General features: G+C 32.8%; 1 protein-coding gene across 2 annotated transcripts in view; it reads left to right on the plus strand.

Moving 5' to 3' along the window:
- The first annotated feature begins 3,194 nt into the window (after positions 1-3,194).
- Positions 3,195-18,515, plus strand: part of LOC147074757 (uncharacterized) — a 41,802-nt gene continuing 26,481 nt past the window's right edge. For both annotated transcript variants that reach the window (XM_085943168.1, XM_085943169.1), the window contains exon 1: positions 3,195-3,372. The gene's annotated coding sequence lies outside the window, so the exon portion shown is untranslated. The remainder of the gene's footprint in view (positions 3,373-18,515) is intronic.

Genomic DNA, 18,515 nt, shown 5'->3' on the forward strand with positions numbered 1-18,515 from the left:
ATTGGGGTACTCTTCTGACAGACTCGCCCATAAATCATTTAAAGGCTGAACTTCAAATCAGAGTCACTATTTAAATTAATAAGATTTTCATAGTCACGTGCGCATAAGCCTACTGGTTTAGCTGTCACGGAAAATGGATTCCGAACCCAGGAATCGTCCTTACTAGTTTTCAGAAAATATTGCAAGTGTATAAAGCCTTTCCAAATTGTCGCGCAGCACCTATTCAGGTTCGGCGGAACATAGTTTTGGAAACCCTGGTTTAGCACACGTTTTCCATCCGCGATGGAATAATGAAAATCATTTGTATCAAAACGTTTATAACATAATTAAAAATACAAATGTTTGCAAACAGTTTTATACGATGTGTATTTGTTCGTGCCAACATATTTTACTTAGTCAGGACACGGCATCACAGTATGTATGTATGTATGCAAAATTTGGAAACCATTTTCGATATACATAAATTAGTAAATAAATAAACAAATAAAATTGTCAGCGATTAGGTTAGGTTAGGTTAGGTTAGGTTAATAGATACTTATATATACATCATTATAACTAAGCCCATCTAAAGAAGTCTTAAGGAGAGTTGATTAAAATTGAATGTTAAGTAACTATGCTGGAGTGCTTTTGGCCGCCTGAATAAAGTGAATTCCTAATGTGCCTAAAGCGCAAAGTGTTCAACCAGTGTGTGCTTCTCGTAATCACATATCCGTGTGAAACATGGACCCTAAGTAGAAGAGAGATCCAGAAAGTTAGAGTAGCACAGCGTGGTATAGAGAGGTGCATGCTGGGCATAACACGAAAGGACAAAAAGAGGAATGTGTGGATAAGGGAACAGACAAGGGTTTGTGATGTAATAGAGTTTGCTAAAAACCTTAAATGGAAATAGGCTCAAAGCTCGAAGAAAGGTCAATCTTTGGACAAATTTAGTCATCCAGTGGTATCCAAGAGGTACAAAACGTCCGCAAGGTAGACTTAGAGGTCGCTGGATCGATGAAATGATAAATGCGGAAGTACGTGGCAATGCAACGCACAGGACCGTAATAAGTGGAATCAGCTTGGAGAGGCCTTCATCTAGCAGTGGCTGATGATGATGATTATTTAAATAAATTTTAATAATAAAATTTTCTTGCAAGATTTTCCAGATTTATTCAACGCCCAATTCGGCATACGGGGATTGGACTGACTAATCGTTTATCTCGCATTTTACGTCCATTTTTTTTAAATTAAAAATAACAAAGAAATAATATCTTACATTCACAAGATTCGAAATGGGAAAAAAGTCAATTGCCGGGGGAAAAAGTCGCGGGTCGGCGATCTACTCATATCTCGCTCCGGTCCACTACACTACCGGGAAAATAGTATGTTTTTTTATTGTTTTAAAGAATTAGTAACCCGCAGTTTTTGAATATTATAAAGTCAACGAATGAACTATAAGCATAGCTACATAAGAGGAATAGATGACTTGAAATTTGCCGCATTCGAAAGTTATATAAATGAGTAAAACTTAAATTATATTTTCTATTTATATATTTCACACACAGCTTACCTATAGAAATATGTCACTTATATGCAATATTAATTTTATAAGCTCTTTTTATCCCTTTTCAAATGAAAGTCAAGAAAGGGGAGGAGCTTAAAATAAGCTCTTAATATATTATACTGCACCGAGATAACGTCTTGAATTAATAATTCATAATGTATTCATCATCAGCCGGGGTCAATCGACTGTTGGATGAAGGCCTCCCCAAGCTCTCTCGATCCTGTGTCATTCGCTGCCACGCATTTCCGCCGAACTATACCAGTTAGTCAATCCAGCTTCTTTTAGGGAGACCCTGTGGCCGTTTCGTGCCCCTTGGGTACCACTGGATGACAGCAGTGCCCATGGGAATGTGCCCCGCCCATCTCCATTTGAGTTGTTTGGCAACGTCTATTACATCGCGTACTCCTGTCTGCTTCCTAACCCATTCGTTTCTCTTACGGTCCTTTCGCGTGATGCCCAACATACACTCTCCATGCCTCGCTGTGCGACTCTTAGCCTTTGGACATTTCTCGTGTTGAGGGTCCACGTCTTGCAGCTATATGCAAACTATCATGAGAGTAGGTTTCATTTGTTTTCTTTCACGACCCGATTAAAATAAACGATTAATTTTCATTTAATCCTACATTTTTGAATTTACGTTTACGTGTATGTTTAATTTTAATACGTCTTCTCCCCTGGCTCCGCTATATCGTATACATTTTCATTTGTTTTCTCGTATGCGTTACATATAGTTCAAGACAAATATATAAGTATATACATATTTAAATAACATAGATGTTTCTGTATTACGGTTTTTATAATCGTCTACATCTGCGCAACAAGTCGTTTTCGCCACTGTCATTGTATGTTAAAATAAATAAATTTAATTAAAAGGTTAACCTGTTTCGTATAGACACCATTATTCTAAAAGAGAGAATTATTACAACGTTTTTATTAGCTCGTATTCTTGTTTGTCCGGTGGTTGTTTATCAAATATTGTATATTATATGTACAAATATTGCAATCGATGTTTAACTAACTTCCCGACTAGCTAGACATTTGAAACTTTTAAAATACATCAGAACACGATGCCAATGCATTGTTTTAATATTTTTAGCTATCTTTAAACAGAATTGAATTCATTTTCAGTTAATTGTTTTGTATGGAAAGTTATTTCGGAAAAAATCCGTAATCCAATTCACTATTTTTGGTTGCTAAGTGGGTGGTCCTAGCAACTAAATTATTAATATATACGTGAGTTACTATGGAAATCAAAATGACATTTCAGTATTCTATATTTGTTTGTTTGTTTGTTTTTTATTTACTTCATATCAAGTACAAGTTTGAGCATATTGAGCATAATAATTAAACAGAAAATTTAAAAAAGTTGTATATAAAATTCTTTTTATCTTGTAATTATTTTTATTATTTACTTATATAATTTACTTATATAATATAATCGAACCACAGATCGTCAGTTAAATAAAACTAATCCAGTAAGCTATCCGCTATATCCATAGCGCATTATAAAAAATTCAGGCAAACCTTACCCCTCCCCTTCTAAGTTACAGGTACGTGTACACCTACACAAATTAACCGATCCCGATACAGGCGGCGAAGGTACTATATAAAGAAAAGTGAACGCGGATTTCGTCAAGTCCTTTCGCGAACTTTCCGAGTGACACATCACCCATTCCCAACTCGGAGCTCTACATTATATTCATTTCAGCCTGCATTCTAGAACTAGACTCTGTTAGATTCTAGATACATTGCACTTGGCTCTCAGAACAGAAACTGTGAAGTTGAACTACGGGAACCACTCAGAACTGATCGAAAACTGCAGAAACTTTGTAAGTAACTTTATTATATTTTAATATATAACCCCCCACATTAAAATAATTAATATATCGTAAGTTTCCAATTATAATTACTATGTTATTAATTGCATATTGTTTATTTATATTAAAATATTAAATAAATCCAGCGTATATCGGGATTATGACAACTTTACTGATAAACAAACTAACAGATAAAATCTATTACGACAATGCTTACATTACTTTGTTTAAATAAAACAATATGTAGGGAATATTCCACATTATTTAGTACCAGTTTCATTATATATAATCTTGCAGATATTTATTTCAACACATTTTATTGTACAGTATTTATGTAACAATTATTTAATTTACACCCACGATGGCCGCGCAAATTCAGCATCGGCCTATAGCGTCGTGAGTTCCAGATTCGAATCCTTTGTCTGACAAGTACACATATTTTTTTTTTAATTCGTTTATGAGTCAAAGTATGGACATAATAGGTTGAGCAAGTGGCTGACATCCATTTATCGTAAAAACAAAATCTGTTAATACAAACCTCTACTCTGTGGAGGCCCATATAATCTTATTAGGATTGGACATGGTCGGAAGCAGGAATTAAATGAATATTCATGTATTCGATAATTCACTTGCCTTTAAATTTGGTAGTTTGAATGTAAAAATATCCCATTAAAATGGGTGAAACCGATCACGATTATAATTATATAAACGTGGAATGAGTACTGCATATTGTGTTTTAAATTAAATAATACGTTGTCTTTTTATCAAGAATAATTGACAATTAACATAATTTAACTATTAATTGAGTTAGAATTTATTTGGTCCATTTTACAATACAGAATAATATAAATTATGTTAAATTCTACAGTGAAATGCTATTATTTCATTCGCGCCAATAGTAAAATCCAAAGCACTTAGGTATTATCATAGCTTCGAAAATGTGGTAAAACGTACGTGCGAAGCATCAATAATGGTTGAGTTTTAGTTACTAAACGGGTTATTTGCTTTTTTAGATGATTTTAATAAAATAAAACACGTTATTAATCAAAAGGAAAGTTAATTAGAATTTTTATTGAAAAAAGGTGTAAAACGTATTTGTTTGTTTCAACAACTGTAATAATTCACATTCAGGATTGTTTTTCTTTCAAGTCAAACATTCTTACATCTTGTTTATATTATTCAGTATTTAATAATAAATAATTACAAGATAAAAAGAACTTTTTATATACAACGTTTTTAAATTTTCTGTTGAATCATATAAACTTGACTTGACTAGCTTAAACGATCAAAAAAATTTGTACTTGATATGAATAATACTGAAATGTCATTTTGATTTCCATAGTAACGCACGTATATATTAATAATTTAGTTGCTAGGACCCCAGACCTCTAGCAAGCAATAATAGTGGAATGGATTACGGATTTCTTCCGAAATAAATTTTCATACAAAACAGAATTAACTGAAAATGAATTCAATTCTGCTTAGAGATGGCTAAGAGTATTAAAAGAATGCATTGGCATCGTGTTCTGATATATTCTAAAAGTTTCAAATGTCTAGCTAGTCGGGAAGTTAGTTAAAAATCGATTGCAAGATTTTTACTGGACAAATAACCACCGGACAAACAAGAATACGAGCTAATAAAAACGTTGTAAAAATATAATTTCCCTTGATTCTTCTTTCTTTTCGACCATGTCCGATCCTAATAAGGTAATATGGGCCTCCACATAGTGAAGGTTTGTATTAACAGATTTTGTTTTTTACGAGAAATGGATGTCAACCAGTTGCTCAACCTATTAGATCCACACTCTGACTCATACACAACTTTATAAACAATATGTGCACTTGCCAGACCCAGGTTTCGAACCTGGGACCCATGACGATATAGGCAGATGCTTAAGCCGCGCGGCTGTTGTGGGATTATCGGCAATAAAATCTGGAATCTTTAAATAAAAAATAAAATTCTGGTGACTTGAATTGGAAAACGATTGATACAATACGTCATTTATTGTCTCCTAAGCTTTGCAGTTAAGCCTATTTATTTAGGCAGTGGACAGACGAGTGTGTGCATTTATATCATTTCAGTTAACTTTAAATAGATACTTAAATAAAAAAAATAGAAGGTTTAGAAATTACAATAAAATGGTAGAAAAAAGACATTTATCAAATTAAACTGTTTCTTCCAGTTAAGAACATCTCTTCTTTTGTTAAATGATACTTAATATAATTTATATTAAATTCTGCAGGTCCGTTTATTAGTCGATAACTATTTCAGTTGTCACATCATTATCAACAGAAGTAAGATACACACAATTTGTTTCCATTTAACTCACAGAAAAACTCACTCCCTAAGTGTTAGGAGCAGTGGCGAAGGGTGGAGGTAGGCTGTGAAGATTTGACATAAATAGTGCACATTAAGCTTTGTCAGTCATACGTATTTGTTTTTAATTAACTATTTCTTTTATCCAACGAATAATTCACAAGATTTAAGAGTGTACCATTCTGATTATTGAACATACATAATTTTTGAAAACCACTTTCTGAGAAAATATATTATAACCAATAGAAAAAAATATTTTTGAAAAAAGTAAGCCACCCCCGCCTTTTTAATACCCACTCATCAGCGTTCTATTTTTATTGAACTAAAACTACAATTTTATAGAGAGAGTTGGTTAATTAAAAAAAATCAATTAAACCCTGCCTAAGCCAAACCATAATAGTTTCTGTATGCTTTGGGCGATCCGACAAAATTGTGCACACTTTTTCATTCATACTTTTATTTGTTTTTGTTGAATTAAGAATACATATTACACAATATGTTGTTGGTCAGTTTTTTTTAAATTCATTAAGCCCTGCTTATAAAAATATTATTCTATCTATAAATATCTAAAATTATGTATGATGTCATAATTATATGTATTTTATAGATATACGAGTATTTTTTGACTGTTATATTATATTATGGCTATAGTTGAATTTTAAAAACTAACTAACATAATCTGTGAATTGTAGTAGGTATTTTTTTTTTTTTTTTTTCGACCATGTCCGATCCTGATAGGATCATATGGGCCTCCACAGAGTGGAGGTTTGTATTGACAGATTTTGTTTTTCACGAGAAATGGATGTCAGCCACTTGCTCAACCTATTAGGTCCATACCCTGACACACACAAATTGAAAAACATTTTTTTTTGTACTTGCCAGACCCAGGATTCGAACCCGGGACCCACGGCTTTGTAGTCCAACGCTTATAATTGACAAAGTTTAGTATGCAATATTTATATTAGATCTTAATAACCTATCTTTACCCTTCGCCACTTGTTGGGAGCGCTATGTGAAGGTCAAAAATGAATTTGGGATATATTTGTAAGCTTAGCCTAGATACTTTGTAGATTTTGTAGGATAAAATATACATAGTCAATATTAATAAGAACGGTAGGTTAAGTTTAAAAATTTAATGACTTCCGGTGCTTTCATTAAAATCCAATATCCAATCTAATGTCTATGGTAATCACAACTGATGTAGAACACTGCCAACCTTTTTTTGTTCTCAGTTAAATAAATCCCTTTTCTACATACGTACAGCAACATTTGCATTCGTACACCATAAAGAACACTTTAATACATTATATATTGAGAATAGTCTCTGCAAAGAACCAGGAATGTCGATGAAAGAAGAAGAAAGAACACACGGCGACAATCATTATCATTAATTGTTATTTTCTCTCACCGTAGAGACCTCTACGCCGGTCTGTAGAGGTCTCTACGGTGTCTCACCCTTGCGGGCAAAAGCAAACGCCATTGGTTCTATGATATGCGTCTTAAAAACCAGCTGTCCACTTTACCTACTCATGGTAAATTGTTGCAAGTGTGTTATTACAACAAAAAGTTTTATCACAACCTTTGGAGATATAGAGATGAAAATTTAATAAACTGGTATCATTATTAATTTTCCACAGAGTGTAGGATGTATTAATAGATTTTGAATGGATTGTAGGCACTTGCTCAACCTATTAAGTCACTACTTTGGGTAGATACACGCATTGAAAAACAACATGTCAATTTGTAAGACCCGGGATACTAACCCGGCACTGACGACATTATATTCTTTTTTCTTTTGACCATGTCCACAGAGTAGAGGTTTGTATTAACAGATTTTGTTTTTACGAGAAATGGAAATGCCACTTGCTCAACCTATTAGGTCCATACTCTGACTCATACACAAACTGAAAAACAATATATTGTGTACTTACCATAGCCAGGATTCGAACCTGGGATCCACGCGGCCATCGTGGAGTATCAATGTATCAATATTGATCCAGTAGTATTTAATTTATAATGGAACAAACAGACTTTTTTACTTATGTAGGTATCATGGAAATAGTGAAAACCTCCGAGTAATGATATATAGAGAGGGCCTATTTTTCGGCAAAATGAAGCCGTATTTCTTGCGTATAACGCACAGTAGAACCTCGATTTTATTATCATCAACTTAACTATGAAACGTTATACCATCGAGTTGTTTCTCAGTACGGCTACCAAACAACATAGTTAACCATATTATGTTCTACTAAAATAACTAAAAATAATTACCAATAACTTTTTATTTAACACAATAACAATAAATTTCAGCAACACGTGCTTGCAGTTTATTAATGAATGTTATCATTCAGTCAAATCCTTTTTTTCCCGCGACGTTTACAAACAATATTTAATTTAGCCGTAGAAATTCTATCTTACTCTATAGTGTGGAGTTATAAGTGTGCCGAAGGCTTACTCACTCGCACTTATGGTTCATTTTTGTTCAGGCCTTAGTCAAAACGCTAATCAGAAGGAAAATACAATCGAACTTGGGTATTTCGACGAAGATGGGACCGACTGAATTTTCTCATTATACGCATTAGGTACCTACTCGTTATATTGTTATATAACATTTTTCGCGCCACGTTCTATTTAAGCATAGAACATAAAAAATCTGAAAACCACCGTAAAAATCCCCGAAACAAGCATGGCATTCATAAACTACAAAAGAAGTTGTTTATTGTAATGAAGTGCTGAGCCGCCGGCGCTGGTAGGTATCTACTGACGTCACAAAGCTTGGATTTTTTACATGCAAGTTCAATCATATGCGTTGATACTTTTTCAATGTTGTAGGCGAAAACACCAATTAGGTACTTAGACACTTAACTAGTGTCATAAACGTAATCCGATCGCGGCGGCATCCTGCCCATTCGGATTTTATTGCTTAAGGTCGAAAATGTTGTGTTTAAACGATCGACACATTGACAGTTTTGCTCGGTATACCCGAGAAGTAGCTCGTTATGAAAGTGAATAAATGTATGGAGAAATCATAAACTAAAATTCCAACGAATGTTTCTTCGATGTAATCATCCGAAATCTCGCTATTTCCGTGATCGTAATAACCAAGTTCGACCGTATTTCGATATTATAGATATGACACAAAGTTTTTCTTAGGTCGTATTCTTATTTGTCCGGTGGTTCTTTGTCCGGTACAAATCTTGCAATCGATTTTTAACTAACTTCCCGACTAGCTAGACATTTGAAACTTTTAGAATATATCAGAACACGATGCCAATGCATTTTTTTAATACTTTTAGCCATCTTCAAGTAGAATTGAATTCATTTTCAGTTAATTCTGTTTTGTATGAAAAGTTATTTCGACACCATTATTGGTTGCTGGGGTCTGGGGTCCTAGCTACTAAATAATTAATATATACGTGCGTTACTATGGAAATCAATATGACGTGTCAAAATGACATCTCAGTTTTATTTCTATCAAGTACAATTTTTTTTTGATCATTTAAGCTAGTCAAGTCAAGTTTATATGATTCAACAGAAAATTTAAAAAACGTTGTACCTATATAAAAATTTATTTTTATCTTGTAATTATTTTATTATTAGTATAAAAGGTATTAATCGCAAATGTTTAGTTACGCTACGGGTTTTCACGGAAAACTTATCGTAAATAATATTCGAAAAGAAAATTGAAGATTGACGAAATGGCAAAGAGACTTGCTGTAAAAATTGCTCATTTCTTTTCCCCGATAGAATTCAGGAAAGAAAATTCGCGGAGCCAACGTTTATGTTATTATTGGGTAACTTGCAAACAAGAAAACTGTTTTTTGAAAAGGAAAAAAATGTTTTTTTACCCGCTACACACAATATTTAAATCTTGTAAATCATGCAAAAAGAAATTATATAAAATCTAGAAAGTAATATATTTTATAAAATTTATATTATTTTTGTAAGTAGGTATCACGTATTTTTTGTTTTGTTTACGATACGTGTTTTTTTCTAATGTTATAATTAATGTATAACAGTGGCGAAGGGTGTAGGTAGGCTGTTAAGATCCGATATAAATAGTGCACACTAAACTTTGTCAGTCAGTTTTCATTGAACTAAGACTATAATGTGTAGATAGTGTTTGTTAGTTTTTAAAATTTAATTAGCCCCTGCTTAATCCAATCCATAGTAGATAATAATAAAAAAATAATAATTTATCTATAAAATTTTAGATTTTATAGATAGAAGAATATTTTTTATCGAATATGGTTTGGCGAAGTCAGGGCTTAATGAATTTAAAAAAAAACTAACACTATTTATTTTGTAATAATATATATTCTTAATTCAACGAAAACTCATCGCCCATAACATACCTAAACTATTATGGTTTGATTTAGGCAGGGTTTAATTGAATTAAATTAAATGAATTAAAGCCACTCATAAGGGAAACGGCAGCTTTTCGAAACAATCACAAACTGAGTTACTGTACAGATAATGTTCTACGTAAAATTCTGAACCATTTGACATAAATTCAAAAGCAGTATAAAATTTATTTCAGTGTAAAAATCGACATACTTATTATTTTTCGTTTTTTCACGAAAATGGTAGTTATTATAAATAAGAATACAGTATAAAGAGACTCATTAGCAAAAACACAGCATCGATTGAAATGGAGACTAGTTTTTGCTTATACATAAATCAAATGATTCATCCATAGTATTTAAAAATGTATTAAGAAAAGTTAAAAAAAAAACGTAATGTATCGTTACCTCAAAATGTGACTTTGGCAAATAGCTGCCTTTTTGCTTATGTATTGGCAGAATAGTAGATATGTGGGCCGCCTGAATATTTTTTTCAAAAATGACCTCCTACTGTACCCAAAGCGCAAAGTGTTCAACCAGTATGTGCTTCTCGTAATCACACATGCGTGTGAAACATGGACCCTAAGTAAGAGAGAGATCTAGAGTAGCACAGCGTGGTATAGAGAGGTGTATGCTGGGCATAACGCGAAAGCACAAAAAGCGGAATGATCGGATAATATAACAGACAAGGGTTTGCGATGAAATAGAGTTTGCTAAAAATATCAAATGGAAATGGGCTGGACACATAACTCAAGGAAGGGACAAATCTAGTCATCTAGTGGTACCCAAGAGGTACAAATTGTCCGAAAAATAGACCTAGATGCCGCTGGATCGGTGAAGTGGTTAAGTTCTGTGGAAGTGCATGGCAACACAACGCACAAGACCGAGAGATGTGGAATCAGCTTGGAGATGCCTTCATCTAGGAGTGGCGATGTTGATGATGATGATGATGATGTGGGAAAAGAATTTTTGATTACTGTCAGTACAATTTTCCTATTTCCTCTACTTAATTATTTTTATAACTATTATTAAATATAATTTTCCCATTTTATAGCACGATTTCTACACCATCACAATAATTATTATAACATTACAAAAGTCAAACGTAAATTTCGATACTCGCATTATAAAGTCCACTACGTTACCTTGAAACACTTGTCGTAAAACAAAGTAATATTTATACGAGGTATCTGATAAAGTGTTAAAAAATTATAACGAAGTAGCTACACTAAGTAAATATAGAGATTCTTGATTAGATTATAGATAGCATACTTATTGGCATTATGGTTGTAACAACAGAACAGAATAATAAATATAAATGTAAAATCCATCGCCATGGACTAAAGTTTTGAAGTAGGGTACTCTATGACGGTCAGGCCATAAAATCCAAGTATAACAAACTATGCAGACTGCCTTTAATATTGAATGCACGTTACATTTCGTCACCTTACTATTAAGACCTCGTCAGTCCGATATTATGGAAAAATGAAGTTTGTTCGACAAAATTTAAATAAAAAAATATTTTAAAACATATCAAAAACCTCGGTTCTCTAGACTTGTATGCTCTCCAAGTCTCGTGGTTTTAAACATGACATTAAAACCTCGTATTTCACAACCAGTGTTAGCAGATTCATCGATTAGAGAGATGTTTAAAATATTATTTTTATTACGTTTTTTTCCTTCCCTCAAGATTCTTCTCAAACAGACTTACGAGGTTTTAATAGTAAGGTGACCATTTTCGTGACAAACTTTAATACATATTATTATCATACAGACGTAACTATTGAAAATAATATATTCTGTAACACATGTTTGAGTTTATCCGATATTATTTCACACTCGAGATCCATAACCTGTTATACCACACCCAGTAGACCCTGGTTGTAACTCTGGGATTCAGGGATTAATATTTACTATCTTTGGATCCGGGGAATTCATTCGTTAAATTCTGTGTTATAAATTAGTTATAGCAGCCCACTTGCCATGTGAAGATTGCATATCTTTCTCTAGATTCTCATATTCAGCAGCAAAACTTACAATTTTCGAACTCAGAAATTATGTTTCAACAGTGTGTACTCGTGTCAATATCAAATGGAGAAAAAAAAACAATGCTTGACGTTGGTATTGAACGAATTTGTACCCAAAGCTAGGACCACTCACTATTCATGAATTCCGGAAACGGAAAACAGGACAGATTCCTCCAGGCTTAAAACAACTGTGTCCAAAATAATAAATATTATTCGAAACATTGTTCTTTTGGCGGTATTTTGACAAGTTTTCAAATCTTTCATTCATACCTATTTCTAAATTTATGAATAACCACTTAAGTATACCAAAGAGACATAGTTTAAATATTTAAATGCCGGTTGAAGATGAAAAATGTATTGAAATATAAAGTGTTTTGTTCTTCTTCTTGGTCGTATATTCATGGCTGAGGATCGTGACCACTTTTTAATTTTGGTGCCTATCCTTTGAGCGACCAAGAATTTCCATATTTCTCATTTTTTTATTCAGCGAATAATCCACAAGATTTAAGAATTTAACATTCTAATTATTGAACAAACATAATTTTGAAAACACTTCTGAGAAAATATATTACAACCAATAGAAAAAATCTTTTTTGAAAAAAGTAAGAAAGTAAACAGGAGTCGAACCTGCATCTCTCGGGTATCGCGCCCGCGCACATAGGCCACTATGCTAAAGGACCCATACTTATTGCGACAAAATTTAACTAATGGCTTTTAATATAATTCACTGAAGTGCTTTCCAAAATGAGTTACTATTGGCGATCGACTTTTGTATTTTAAATCAAAGTAGGTATTACTTTAATTACTAACCGACGTCACGGATCACTCCAAGATTTTTTGTTGTAACTTACTTGAACTTGCTAATATTTTTTAATGAACTATTTTTTTATTCAACGAATATTTCACAAGATTTATGAATGTAACATTCTAAACATTCAACATTCTTGCGAATTATTCGTTGACTAAAAAATTAGTTAATTAAAAATATATTATAATATGCGTATATAATATTGTAAGTATATGTGTGTTTGCAGTGTCTCTATCAGAATACATAGTAGCGTAGAGTGCTAACATCTTGAGCGTATCTATAATAATATTGAAACAATCTGGTAAAGGAACTTGACATTTGTGAAATTCTGACATGAAAATTATTCAACAACAGAATCATATCTATTTAACGCAATCACAAACCCCTATTATCATGGGTACATGCAGCGGTTTTAAAATGAAACTATAATAGACGGAATGACATTTAAGAGTCCATAGTAATTATAGTTTTTGTCTACTTTGGGCTACGAATGAAGATGCTAAAAATATATTATTTCGTCAATTTATTTAGATTAAGAGCATTATAAAAAATATAATATAAACTGCCACGCTTTCCATTCATCATTAATACTAATGCAAATTTGTTTTGATACTCTTCTGCTGAATAAATAAAAGTGATATCGAATTGCAGAGAGGTATCATTTTACATTATTTAGCGCGAATCGCTTAGGCCATTGAAAATTTTTAATCGTCCAGCTATCCATTATCTCTGGTTGATCATTGTTTTTTTTTCGGGAAAGCTGCGTCAATTATTATTCTACTAAAGATATGTTTGAACAAACTTCAAAAAATTTAATTAAACTTAAGTTAAATTCGAAAAAAATTGGCCAGCAATTATAATATTAATATTAGTACTATCGACCGAAGGTACTTGATGGAATTTGAATTTAAATTCTAATGGATTTAAGTTTTGTGCTATTCCACTTGAGTCGTTTTTTGCGACCCGGGTTTCGCCTTAATTTCCTATACGTTACCATTGTTCCCAGAATGGACGATTTTACACCTCTTGAGTGTAGTATTTTTATTGTTTATAATTACTAATGATCTATTATTAGGTTATGACGATTTATTATACGCTTATCGAGTGTATTTTTATTGATAAGGTAGGGGTTTTTTACAATCACTTCAACTATTCATAATTTGTTTGTTATATTTTTTTATTGTGATCCTTGACTTAATAGGTAGGTGATAAAGTTTTTACCTACTTAATTGTAATGATTTTTTATATAAGTTAGAGTTAATAGTATTGGTAGTCAGTGTGTGTTTGCCTTTAGGTGCTGAAGATGTCGAAAGGCGAAACCCGGGTCGCAAAAAACGACTCAAATGGAATAGTAGAAAACTCATATCCATTAGGATTTAAATTCAAATTTCATCGAGTACCTTCTGTCGATATTATTAATATATGTATATAATATATTTTGTTAGAATTTTATCATTTTTTGTAGACTTCAGATCGGTTTTTTGAAATACACGCCTAATAATAATATAATAAAATTGATTTTGCTTCGTAACTTTGATCAGAATAAGTGATATACTAACCAGCGCTTGCAAAGAGTATAGTGGTGTCGAGATCTTCAAGCCTGAGATTCTTTCGAGCCAGCTTGGCCAGTGGTCCTTTTTTTGCTTACATTTCATACATTTAGGCTCCATCTCTATAGAAGGTTTTATCAACATCTTTGGGTAAACCGTATTTTTAATAGTCAATGTCCTGTAATGGTATTTACGAAAGACGTTGAAGAAAACCCTTTTATATGGAGATGGAGCCTAAACGTATGACAAGGATGGCAAAAAAGGACTAATAGAGATCAACTTTCATACAAATTCTAAAATAATAAGTGTGTGTTTTAATAATTTTGCATACAAGTAAGTAAGCACTTACGTCAAACTGAATTTTTTTTCAGCGATTTTTTTAGGGAAATCTCAAAAATCACTATCTGGAATACGACTAGAGAATTTGTATTAATTTTTTATTTATTACGTAAGTAAGCATTTGTATCATTAAAAATTAGAAATACTCCTAAAGACAATACTAATAATATTAATATCTTCTTTCGACCATGTCCGATTCTAATACGATCATATGGGCCTCTACAGAGTGGAGGTTTGTATTGATAGATTTTGTTTTTACGATAAATGGATGTCAGCCACTTGCTCAAACCTATAAGGTCCATACTTTGACTCATACACAAATTGAAAAAATAATATGTGTACTTGCCAGACCTAGGATTCGAACCTGGGACCCACGACGCAATAGGCCAACGCCTAAGCCGCGCGGCCATCGTTCGTGGGTGTCAGCACTTATAAGTATTGATTATTTTTAATTTTAAAGCTAATTAATTACTTAATTATAATTTAAAACTGGTCAACTGTATCAAACTACGAAAGCATTCATCCCCAAGAGATGTTAACTATTGCAAGTCACGATAGAGACAGCCAGAGACAATATTAATTTAATATTAATTGGCTGATAAATTTTCTTCTTGCCAAAAGCCATTATTTATATAAATTTTCCATTTCCATTAATAATCCCTGTTCATTTAGATTAGATTATTTTGTAGTTACAATGATAAATTAAACCATAGCAAAAGGAATGAAATTCTTTTGAATAATTTAACGAAATCAAGCATTTTAAACGTTATGTAGCTATTCTATGGAAATCTTATTATTATAGTAGGTAATTCAAAAAAAAATGTTTTACGTCTAAAGAAAAAAATAGAAGCACATCTGCATCTCTTTGACATTAAAAACACGGTTTTGTAAGTAAATGAAGACATCCTGTCACCATCTGGTGCGATGCCGTCAAAGGTTTTCGTAATTTCATTAAATGGATAGAGAAAAAGCGCGCGAAAGGACGGTTTCCCGCCATTTTGGCGTTAATTTTCATGGCCGCCATTTCACGGTTGCTCATAAAAGCGCGGTTTGTTGTCGGAACGTTTTTTTAATTTTCGAACGCAGTCATGACAACCTGTTGCGTGGTTAGACTGGCACCTGTTGTGAATTGAATATTCTCTACCATGTTTCACGTAGATAACTAACCCATCTATAATATTATTATACTCGTGCCACTACAGACTACAAGATTAAAGTTTATTAACGACTTTTATACAAGATTGGTTTATAGCTACGTACAATATCAATCATCATATGGTAGACCAGGGATTCTTAACCTTTTTGCGGTAGCGGGCGGATTTGAGATTTGGGATAATAGTGGCGGGCGTACATCGGATTTATAAAAAAACAAGATTTAAGTATTATGTGTTATAGGTAAATCATTCTACAGTGGCACCATGGGTACGGAAAAAGCGACTTGCAGTTGTAGTGGTATTGTTTGTTAGCATTGAATCAGGCATTGCAGCAGACAATTCCAATACACACGCGAAACGCCTATGGTGCCACTGTAAAATGATTTATTTAATTTAATACCTCTATGGATTTACCTATACACATTGTATTATATCGGTAGATTATACATTTAAACGCCTGTAAGGGCATTTACTAAAGAAGCATAAAACACCCATACAGTTGCATATAGAAAATAAAAAGAGATAAAATACAATAAAGAGTGAAAAAAAAATATATTCAAAATAACACAGGCTTTTCGTGCGATCTTTGAAATTGCATTTCACTAACTAACTTTTCAAAGTCAGGAGTGTAAGATGATAATCCCAATCGTAAACAATTATCAAGATTGGTATTAGTAAGTCAATATCTTTCAATCTATCTATCAATTCTTGAAGAATTTCCGCTGTGGAATTAGCAATTTTAGTAATGTCTATGTCTGTTAATGAACGGATTTAAAAAAAATGTAGCCATCGGTTTGATAATGGGAAATTGCTGGAACTTTGCCGGGGCGCACAAAAATGGCTCCGCGGGCACGCGGTTTTAAGAACCCTTGGAGTAGACTATTTAACGCATTCACACCCTGAATCCAAAATACATAACCCACAACAGACGATATTAAAATTGTGTCCACAAATAAACATGTCCGCAGAGTCGGTCCTATCAAGTACAAGATCCGATTTAAGTATGTGCGCACGGCCTCTACGTAAGGGACGCGAATATTATATTAGTAGATAAATGAGGGGGGGAGGTATAACAAGTGCAGAATATAAGACATAAAATAGTGCACACTAAATTTTGTCAGTCATTCGTTTCATTGTTTTCATTGAACACATTGTCGTCAATTGTTTTCATTGAACACATGGTGTTCACATGGTGAACACACACTGCAGATGGTGTTGGTTAGTTTTTAAAAGTCAATTAAACCCTGTCTAAACCAAACCATAATAGGTTAGGTATCCTATGGGCGATCCGACAAAACTAATGCACATCTCTTCAGCCATGCTTGTTTTTTTTGTTAAATTAACAATACATAATATTACAGATGGCGCTAGTTGGTTTTTAAAAGTCAGTTAAGCCCTGTCTGATCCAAACCATAATACATAAAAAATATTATTATATCTATAAAATATTTTTTGAATATTATCCATTATGGTTTCCTTTACGCATGGTTTAATTGAATTTTAAAAACATTCTTTTCTTTTAATCAGATTCTATCTTAATAAGATCATTTATGGGCCTCCACAGAGTGAAGATTTTTGTTTTTACAAGAAATGGATGTTAACCACTTGCTCAACCTATTAGGTCCATACTCTGACTCAAACACCTATTAAAAAACATTATCCGTATTTTTCAGACTCAGGATTCGAGCCTGGGACCAACGACGGTAAAGGCCGACGCTTAAGCCGCTCGGTCATCATGGGCATGTATTTTAAAAGCTAACCAACATTATCTGCAAATTGTAGTCTTAGTTCAATGAAAATAAAGTATACGTATGATTTACAAAGTTCAGTGTGCATTATTTATATCGGATTTTAACAGCCTACCTCCATGCTTCGCCACTGATATACATATATTACTCTTATTTAGTATTAACACAGTAGATATATCATTGTACGCTTATAGCCCATTAATCTAAAGGTAATTCGAAACTAAGATACATTGCAGATACCCTGACGTCAGACGGAACACCCTGTTTGGATTTAAAACAATTAGTAGAATAATTGATCTAATGAGTAAGTACTCTGCGCGTTAGTTCAGAAAGTATTTATTTTATAGAATCTAATTATTAACGGCTTTAAGTAAGTTGCGTCAACCATTATTGAATTGGGATGCTTAGCATTACTATTAATTGCAAATTAAATGACAAAGGTCAAAATCGCTTTTAAGAGAATAATTATTGTGGTGTAGGGCAAAATTTCAAGTCTGACAGCTGTCAACAGTCAACGTAGGTATTATATACATCAACAGCTGTCAGCAATCCCTTCTTAAGTCGGCGCAATTATAAAATAATATTTTGATAGTATATAATATTATCTACTTTATTCACAATATGTTTTAATATTATAGATTTTGATTGGTTTCGTCGTGTAAATGGACATTTTTAAATGAAAATGTCCCGGTTAAAGAAACTGTTTTGTTTTAAAATTATGATGTCATTACAATCCAGATTTAGCTATTTGGAAGCTTTCGTATGTCTGCTAAATGAATGAACTACAGAAAATGAAGATATGTTCAAAAATCAGCTGAGAATATCAAAATGATGATTACAAAAGAAAATACAACTATGCCTTATTCCAA

Source organism: Rhyacophila brunnea, unplaced genomic scaffold (assembly GCF_057557595.1).
Source record: "Rhyacophila brunnea isolate RB1 unplaced genomic scaffold, BYU_Rbru_1.0 scaffold_15, whole genome shotgun sequence".
Lineage (NCBI taxonomy): Eukaryota > Metazoa > Arthropoda > Insecta > Trichoptera > Rhyacophilidae > Rhyacophila > Rhyacophila brunnea.